The sequence below is a fragment of the Herpailurus yagouaroundi genome, unplaced genomic scaffold (assembly GCF_014898765.1).
Source record: "Herpailurus yagouaroundi ecotype Mexico unplaced genomic scaffold, PumYag 29, whole genome shotgun sequence".
Classification (NCBI taxonomy): domain Eukaryota; kingdom Metazoa; phylum Chordata; class Mammalia; order Carnivora; family Felidae; genus Herpailurus; species Herpailurus yagouaroundi.
This window is the reverse complement of record NW_024412377.1, coordinates 30,344,847-30,354,906: the sequence shown is the minus strand read 5'-3', so window position 1 is coordinate 30,354,906 and position 10,060 is coordinate 30,344,847.

The following is a 10,060-nucleotide window of genomic DNA, read 5'->3' as shown; positions in this document are numbered from 1 at the left end:
TTCCTTCCTTCCTTCCTTCCTTCCTTCCTTCCTTCCTTCCTTCCTTCGTTCCTTCCTTCCTTCCTTCCTTCCTTCCTTCCTTCCTTCCTTCCTTCCTTCCTTCCTTCCCGAGACAGAAAGAGCAAGCCAGGGAGGGGTGGTGGAAGGGAGAATCCCAAGCAGGACCTGACACATCAGCACAGAGCCTGACATGGGCCTCAAACCCACTAACTGTGAGATCATGACCTGAGTGGATACCAAGAGTTGGCAGCTTAATCGACTGAGACACTCAGATGCCCCATTTCTTTTTTTATTTCTGAGTCCATATTCCAGCTTTTCAGTTCTAATGGACATTTGGGTTTTTCTAATTTGGGACTCTTATAAATAAAATTGTTATGAACATTCTTGAAAAAGTCTCTCTGTAGGATAGATGCATATATTCCTTTCCTTTGGCAATATTTTTAGGAATGGAAATATTGGGTCATAGGACAGATGTATATCTAACTTTGAGAGTAAGAAACAGTCTTCCAAAGCGGTTGTTTTATTTTATGCTCCCACAAGAAATATATGAGAATTGCAATTGCTCCACATCCATAACAGCAGTCTTCTTAGTTTTAATCATTTTGGCATCTTATCATGTTCTTAATTTGCATTTCTCTAATGACTAATGATGCTCAATACCTTTCAAATGTCATTGGTTGCTCATAAATCTCTTGTGAGGTGCCTGTTCAAGTCATCTGCGATTATTTACTTAGATCATTGTCTTTTTAAAATTTGATTTGCAGGAGTTGTTTTACATTGGGTATCAGTTCTTAATCAGATATATGTTTACGAGTACTTTTTTCTAGACTGGGGCTTGGCTTTTTACTTTCCTAACCAATGTCTTTTGATGAACAGAAGCTTTTAATGTTGATAAAGTCTGATTTATCATTTTTTATTTGATAATTTGTGCTTTATGTGTCTTGAGAAATATTTCTCTACCTCAAGAAAAATATTCTCCAATCTTTCCTTTAGGAAGAATTACAATCTAAGCTTTCACATTTGAGTTAATTTTCACGCATTGTATGAGGTAAAAATCAAAGTTTTTTTTTTCTTTTTTTTCTCCAAATTTTTATTTAAATTCCAGTAAAGTTTTTTTTTTCCATATAGATGTCCAGTTGTTCCAGCATCATTTATTGAAAAGACTTTCCTTTCTCCATTGAACAGACTTGGCATCATTTAAAAACCTAATGGACTGTATATGTGTAGTACTATTGCAGACTCTCTTTTCTGTTTCATTAATTTATTAATTTCTTTGTCTACCTTTAGACCAACTACACTGTCTTAATTACTGAAGCTTTATAAGTCTTGACATATGATAGCACAAATCCTTCCATTTTGTTCTTTTTCAAGGTACAATGGCTATTATAAGCCCTTGCATTTCTATATAAATTTTAGAATCAGCTTGTTACTCCAAAACACCTGCTGAGATTCTGATTAGAATTGCATTCAGTCAATAGGTCAATCTGGGAGGAATTAACATCTTCACAATATTGTTTTCTATTCTGTAAGCATCATATATCTTTCCACTTTTTTCAGTCTTTTAAATTTTCTATCAGCCGTGTTTTGTAGTTTTCAATATACAGATAGGTCTTGCATTCATTTCATTAAATAGGTCTTTATAAATGGTATTTCCTTTAATCTTCCAGTTCTTTGTTGCTAATAAATGGAAGCAAATGATTTTGATATATTGACTATGTATCCTTTGAACCTGATAAATTTGGTTTTTAGTTGCAGTGGTTTTTAATTTTTTTGTAGATTCCATTAGATTTTCTTTGTACACCAATCTATTATCTTTGAATAGTTTTACTTCTTCCTTCCTATGTTTATACTTTTTACTTTTTATTTTTGCCGTAGTGTACTGGCTATGGTCTCCAGTACAATGTTGATTTAAGTGATGAGAGGGAACATTTTTGCCTTAAAGGGAACCCCCCCCCCATCAGGTTTTATGTTAGCTCTAGGTTTTTGTAAATGGTTTTATAAAATTGGGGAAGTTCTCTTCTATTCCTACTTTTCTGAGAGTTTGTTTCATGAAGAGATGTTTAATTTTGTCAAATGCTGTTTCTGCATCTATTAATATTATCACATAGTTTTTCTCTTTATTTTTCAATGTGGTAAGTTATTGATTGATTTTTTAATGCTGTGCCAAACTTGCATGACTCTACTTGGTCATAATGTTTCATCTTTCTTATATATTACTATTTGCTTGTGTTTGTTTAGAATTTTTTCATTGACGTTTATTAGGTTCATGGGATCTATAATTTTCTTTTTTGTCAAGTTTTGGTATCAAAGTTTTTCTGGCCTCATAAAATGAATGGGAAAGTATTCCCTCTTCTCTTATCCTCTGAAAGGGTTTTAATATTTGTATTTTTTCTTATTTAAACGTTTGGTAGTATTCACAAAGAAGCCACTTGGGTCTAGGATTTCCTTTGTGGGGACATTTACAATTATAGATTTTAATTCTTTAACAAATATAGGAATATTCACATTTTATATTTTTTACTTTTGATAATTTCATAAAGTTGTCTTTTTCAAAAAATGTCCATTGTTCCAACTTGTCAAAAGTATCACCATAAAATTGTTTATAATATTTCCCTTATCATCTTCCTAACATCTGCAGGGTGTGTACAGATATCACTTAATTTATGTTTCTCTCCTTTTTCTTGATCAGTCTTCCTGTGGGTTTATTAATTTTATTAATATGTTTTAAAAAAAAACAACTTTTGGATTTTCTCTATTTTCGCCTATTTTCTATTCCACTAATTTTGCTCTTTTCTTTATTATTTCCTTCCTTCTACTGTTTTTGTTTTACAAAAATAATACACTGATTTCTTTTTAAGAAGGGATAAATGAAGGAAAGAAATACATTCAATAGTGTTAAATCTTTATAGCTATTAATAAAAAGGATGAGAGATAAAGACATTAAAATTGGCAAATAGGAGATAATTTGTGACTTTCAACATGTTTCATTGAATAAAAGACCCAGGGTCAGACACATTTGAGCTCTGGTAATGGAATCTGTAATTGTCTTTTGACCATCCAACATATGAACCTAGTTTCCTTTATTTGAGAGCTCCCCCTGCCACCTCCCAACACACACACACACACACACACACACACACACACACACACACAGAATCACACAATACATGAAATGAGGCAAAACCTATTTTCCGCTATACATGGAAAATTCCAGAAACTTACTTTCCCAGGAAACCTTGTTGCTAGGAACACAGGCCCATGACCTAGGTCCTGGCAGTCATACATACCTACCTCATATAAGGGGACCACAAGAAATTCTCCCTGGTGGCAGCAGGAGTTGCAGAAATATTAAGTTCCTGGGACAGTGTTGAGAGTGGTGCCGATGAGGGCATTCAGTGTCCATTTGGCAGTGTTGGCAGTATTAGCAGTAAAAGCTACAGTGATGCCAGAAGTTTACTCACCCATCCACTTCTGGTTGGAGGAGAGTCACTCCGAGCTACACTGCCCTAAATCTATGTCTGTAGACTTGCCTGGGGTTCTGTGCACAACCTAACAAGACGAACAATTCATTTACTGTTGAACTCAGCCAGGCTTAGTTTCTGTTGCTCACATCTATGAGTCCTGGCTGTTATAGGCTGAAGCCAAGCTCTACAGATACCAGATGGGTGACTTTGACAGGTTGTGCAAGATTCTTGAACATCTTTTTCCTCAACCATTAAATGAAAGAAATGGTACTCACCTCAGTGCAGTTATGATTATTAATCAAGATAATGTATATAAAGCATTTGATACATACTTAGTACTGAAAAAAGTTAATTCTATAAAAATTAAAATTTATCAGCCCCTATAAAACATTGATTCAATATCATTTAAAATCATCATTGAATCATACATCATAGATCACAATGGCTAATAAGAAATTTGGGGGTGGAGATAAGCAGCAAGTCTTTACCCTCAATATGTCAAGAATAAATAAAGGCAAGCATAAGATGCTAACTCAGGGGGGAGCAGGGTTGAGATAAGAATTTTTTGTGTGTGTCTTTTTAGGAGTCTGAAGATCTGAGCTTGATTGTAAGATAACAAGTAGGAACTAATAAAGAAAGAGCAATTTGGATAGAAAAAGACTGCTGACAAAAGTTCTTTAAGGATCTCAAGGTTCTGGATTAGAAATCATCTTTGGTTGTAAAAGTAAAGAAGACAGAGAATTTTACATACCAGGTACTGTAAAACACAAAAAATAAAAGTATTATCCAGGTGGGGCTAAGTTCCTGTTTAAGTTAAATCTATACATTCTCTGTATCTTGTCATCATAAAATTGAATTGTTTATTGAAAAAGGCAAGAAGCTCTCCTGTGATTTTCTGCTTTTAACCACAAAAGTTTTATAGTTATCTCCCATGGAATGTAAACCTTGACTACAAAGCTATGAAAACTGCAAATCTTCCTTTACATAGTTGTAGTAAAAATTATATTTGGACACTTTATGTTTACTATAAAAGTGATTTTTGCTAGAATATGTTTGTTGTAGTAAATGGAATTTTACTCACCTAAATTATAATGTACACATCAGTTTTGTGTTGATGGTGACCAACTCTATGAAGTCACTAACTGCATTCTCTAATTCACTACTATCTATAGGGCAGACCCTTTTGTCTTGCTTGTCTCCTCAAAACCTTATTTCTAAAAATTAAATTCATGATTCTAATAGATTTGCTTCTAAACACAACAAGAAGCTTCTGTCCCCGTTTTCTTTCCTTTCTCCCTCCCAGAGAACAGTTTTGGTAGATCAATGGGATGACAGCCAGACTAAAAGGGATTAGGAGAAAGCAGTGAGGAAATGGAGTCAGGCAATTAGACTCACTTTAAACTGTTGGAGGTAACTGATAGGGCAGGGAGATAAAGATGCTAACTCAAGAGAGTAGAGAGTTAAGATAAAAACATTTTCTGAGATGGAGAAGACCTGCATTTATAAGACAAGGAATGAGCAGGAGCCCATGAAGAAGGAGTAATTGAAAACTCAACAGAGAAAATAAGATTAATGAAACAAAGTCTGGGGAAAATGAGGAAAATACAAGATCAGGGATATATAGTGTGAGACTAGTGTTTGAAAGAGGGAAGGATATTTCTTCCTCTGAGAGAAAAAGAAAAGGAACAGACGATAAAAATTTTAGAATGGCTATGAAATCTCATGTTCAGATACTTTTAATATTCCATTGAGATACAAAGGGCAGAGATGTTAGTTTGAGGACTGGAGGAAAATAAGAATATTGTTCAGAGGAGGATTCTATGGAGAAGCAATGAGTTGAATAAAATAATTATTGAGCAGCAGTGAAGACACAAATGAAGTGTCGGTGGTGGCAATGAGCAGGTTCCTTTAAGTTTTCTAGCCACATGTGGGTGTAGAGAATCTCTAACAGTCTTTGAAATATCAGGGACACTGGTCATCTTGTGAAGCTACACAGTATTTGAAAACACCCAAGAATAAAACAGAGCCACAAAAATCAAAATAACAGAGCTGGGAGTGACACCTAGGAGACAGTGAGGCCCACATGTTGACCTCCACGCAGAGGAATGGCTGGATGACCCACTGGCAATACTTGATGACAAGAAAGTGTCCCTTAAAACCTTGAAAATGAAGTATCCCTAGCATTTTAAATTGTGAAATCACAACACACAATAGATCAGAACAGAAATACCCATCGCCATCTTAATGATCAGAGTGGATGCAGGCCTGCTAGACCAGATAATGTGATCTGATTAAATATATTAACATATTTAAAGAAAGTATCAACCAGACTAAGAAACAGAGAGAGCACTGCCCAAGGGAAAAGGGTACCTCTGACAGTGTGCTTTTGAGTTTTCTGGTCCCATTGGCAAGATCATCCCTAAAATGGAGTGCGGAGTGGTCTTTTTTGCATTCCATTCAATGGTTCAATCATTTGATTTGGGGCCGACCAGGAGACAGTCTTAACATAATTTGGCTTCCTTCAATTGTAAGTCTTTGTACAGGGAGACAATATGCAAGTCCTGAGACTTGAGTATCCTGGTGACTGTGATAATTATTTTTTATTGTAAGCATATTAAATAGTGGCCAGTTTTACATATCAGTTATATGAACTTAACTAACATACCTTCAAAAGCTAGGTCACTGGGTGAGCTGATCATGGGTTTCTAAATCTTCAAGGCTGAGGCTACATGGAATTCGCCAATGTAAGGTCTTCAAGTTTTCATGGGTGACAACAGGCTGGCCTTCCCCTGAGAAGAAGTCATGTCTACAAAGCTTTTTCCATTTTGAAACAAAAATCAGTAGATAATGTATTGAACAAGGTGTGGTGTGTTTTTCAGCCTTACTTTCCATGTGGATGGTCTTTTCATGCCCTCCAGATGGCCCTGGATGGCAGAGTCCCTTACAGCAAAGGGAAAATGCCCTGTGGTTGGCAGGACAATTACACCGCCAAAATTAGGTCAATAGCATTGTGTACAGTCTTTAAAGAGCTAGTAGTCAGCAGTTTTTGTGTTTCTTTCTCTCTTTTTCTTTTTCGGTAGAATTCCAGGCTGATGACTCTAGATTGGACATCTCTATTTCCATAAGAGCATAGTTAGCACTTTGCAGGTAATACCCAAAAGAGGAGCCTTTCCTTCAAAAGGTCCACACAAGCTTGCTCCTTGAAAGGTCTTCCAGCCAAAAGGTACAAATTTCTCTCCAGGATCTGGCAGGTCTTGTTTACTTAAGGAAAAAAAAAAAAGTTTGCCAGGCAGGTGGAATGTCTCAAGGAAGTGTTTCTGTTTTTAATATTGAATGCTGGTATCTTTGAAATCTTTGAGGGGCGCCTGGGTGGCGCAGTCGGTTAAGCGTCCGACTTCAGCCAGGTCACGATCTCGCGCTCCGTGAGTTCGAGCCCCGCGTCAGGCTCTGGGCTGATGGCTCAGAGCCTGGAGCCTGTTTCCGATTCTGTGTCTCCCTCTCTCTCTGCCCCTCCCCCGTTCATGCTCTGTCTCTCTCTGTCCCAAAATAAATAAAAAACGTTGAAAAAAAAAAAAAAAAAAAAGAAATCTTTGATATCATGGAAGCATCACAGTTTTCTCTAAGTCCTTTGCCCTGATAAAAGATAAATACAGGATGTTTTGCATTTTCTCAAAATGTGCATCTATCTGGATGTCCTCTCATTTTCTCCACCTCCAACTTTCACGCTGGAGTTTTTATGTGTATTGTTGGGTATGGAAGGGAAGGAGATGGAGGGATTATATATTTTAAGATAAAAACTATGATTGATGTATCTGAGATTTTCCTCTATGTAATAAGAAAAGGAATAAATGAGTACACTCATGGAAATATTTGGGTTGTGGGTAGCCAATGACAAAGTTGGCTGGGATGAGCCAGGCAAGGAGTGGAGATTAGACAGGAGTGTATGAGGCACATCAGGAGCTATATTACATGGAAAGGTGGAGACTGAGAGACCCACTATTCTCAAGAGAGAGTCAATGGAAATTAGACTTCAGAGAAACAAGAAGAATGCCTGGACCAAAGGACATGACCACTTGAGGGGATATGGAATAGTCAGAAAGCTAGACATGTCAGGTCAGAAATGTCCCTGGGCTTAGCTTTGAAGAAATGATAAAACGAATAAGAAACATGGAATCCAGTGCAAAGTCTGATCTGGGCTCTTCTGTGTAGAGAAAGCCTGTTTTTCTTACGTAGATCTACATGATCAAAGATCGTGTAACCCTTTGATAAGACAAGCATAGCAAAGTATGGCAAGTTCATGAATCAAGACAATAAGAAGAAATTTTAAATTAAAAAAAATTTAGAAATATTTTTGTTGTCAGTAAAGATTGGACCCAGGAACAAGAGCAGGGCAGGGGTATTGGGTAGGGTTTGTGGTAGACGATAGAGTTTATGGTTCCTGCCTCCACCCTACTGTTTCTGAATCTTTATAAAACCTTTGGGATCTTTCTGATCCCACTGGTGCTGTTATTCAGGAGAGTGAGGATCCTTGCAGGAAGCGCTCCAGTCCATGCCAGGTTAGGAGCCAAACTGTACTCCAGCATTTACCAACAAAACGTCTTGTTGATGATCACATTAGGCCTCTACAGTCCAGAGTTCTATTAATCTTATTAACACTCGATGTTCCATGGGTGCAGCATAAGGTTACAAGCTAGACTGCATATACTTGGACTCTGGTTCCTGCACTGTGTCACTTAAAATGACTAATACACAAGTAGCTTAAATAGTAAAGAAGTCAGAAAGTGAGGGAGTTCCAGGATTGTTTCTGCAACTGAATGATGTGGTTGGAAACCTGGGTTCTTTTCAGTTTTCCATCCTTTCCAACGTGTTAGATTGCTGTTCTAGGCTTGTTGCCTCATGGTCACAAGATGGCTGCTATTGCTCAAGTGTCTACTTTTAATGATATAGTGTCCAAAGCAGATAGGAGGAAAAGAAAAGGCCTCTGTCTCATTGACAGCTTCTTTCTACTCAGAAAGGAAACTGTTTCTCGAAACTGTTCCCCTCCTTACTCCCCCTCCCACAAAGTTGACCTCCCTATACATCTGCCAGAACTAATCACCCTAACTGCAAAAAATTTTGAAAAGTGAACAGACACGATTTGGAACACACACGATTCTGTTGTGGGAAGCAGAGTTTTCATTTAAAGAAAAGAGAAGAAATGACAGGCAATTATATCTGTTATCTATTGCTACAACAATGCTGCATAACAAATCACCTTAAAACTCAGTGGCCCAAAACAACAATTTACTGTTTTTCATTAATTTATGGGTTATCTGGTTAGTTCTGTTGATCAGAGCCAGGGTTTGCCAATCTTGGCTGGGCTTGCTCATGTGTCTGCAGTCAGTAGGTTGGTGGGATGGCTAGGGGCTGGCCATTCTAGAATGGCCTCAGCTAGGATGACTCATCTCAGCTCCATTACCTTCTCATCCTCCAGTAGACTATCTATTCCAGGCTTGTTCCCATGGTGGAATCAGGGGCTCAACAGAGAAAGCAGAAGCGCACAAGTCCTCTTGAGGCCTGGTTACCACGTGCAGCCACTTCTACCATATTTATTGGCCAAAGAGAGTCATAAGGCCAGTCTCAATTCAAGGGGAGGAGAAATAGACGTTGCCCCTCTATGGGAAAAGCAACAGTTATGCTGCAAGGGATGTGGATAAAGGTGAGGAAGAACTGGGGCCATTTCCGCAGTCAATCTATCACAGCAATCATACTTGCTGTATGCACTTAGTAGATATATGACCATGGACAAGTTATTTAAGTTCTGAGCTTCAATTTCTGCATTTGCAAAATGTGGATAATAATCAAATCTAACTCAGAACTTTGTTATGAAGGTTATATATGTATCAGTCTATGCCAAAGAGATTACAAGAATGTCTTCATTTGGTAAGTTACCCGGTACTAACCTATCTTAGGTCTCATAATTACTGCTTAACAACTGACCATAGCAGCCCTAGTCTCAACTATCTTGTGGATAAAGTCATAACTCCCTAAGAACTCTGATGCCCAGGACAAAGAGTGTGAATGTCACCCTCACATTTCCTCAAATGTACTTTGTAATTTGTGATACTGCTCACAGATTGGTCTCAGTGACAGTGTTGTTCATAGACTGTCAGCATATGAATGTCACTAATATTTAAATTACAAACTCTGTTTTGAAGTAATTATTTCACATTTTTTTGTACCCTGTAAATTTGGAGGTACCCAGGGGTAAGGCCCAGTCAGTCTGGCCCAAGTTGCTACACTGCCTTCAGGGTGTGCTACATGGAGGGGGTGGGGAAAAGAGGGGGGAAGAGCATTGGCTGGGAGCACAGCTATTGGGCAGGAGCCCTAACCAGAGGGCTGGGTTAACTCAGGCCAGTGTGGCTATCTACTAAGCTCTCTATTCCTTTAGGGCCAGATAAATGAGGAAGCAGATTAATCCAGCATCCAAGTGTGAAACAAACTCATTTGACCTTGACCAATGGTAAGAGTACATTGCCTTTGCAGTTTTACAGAACTTAATACTCACATACAAATACATATGTATACACATCTACATTAGCCATACAACACACAAG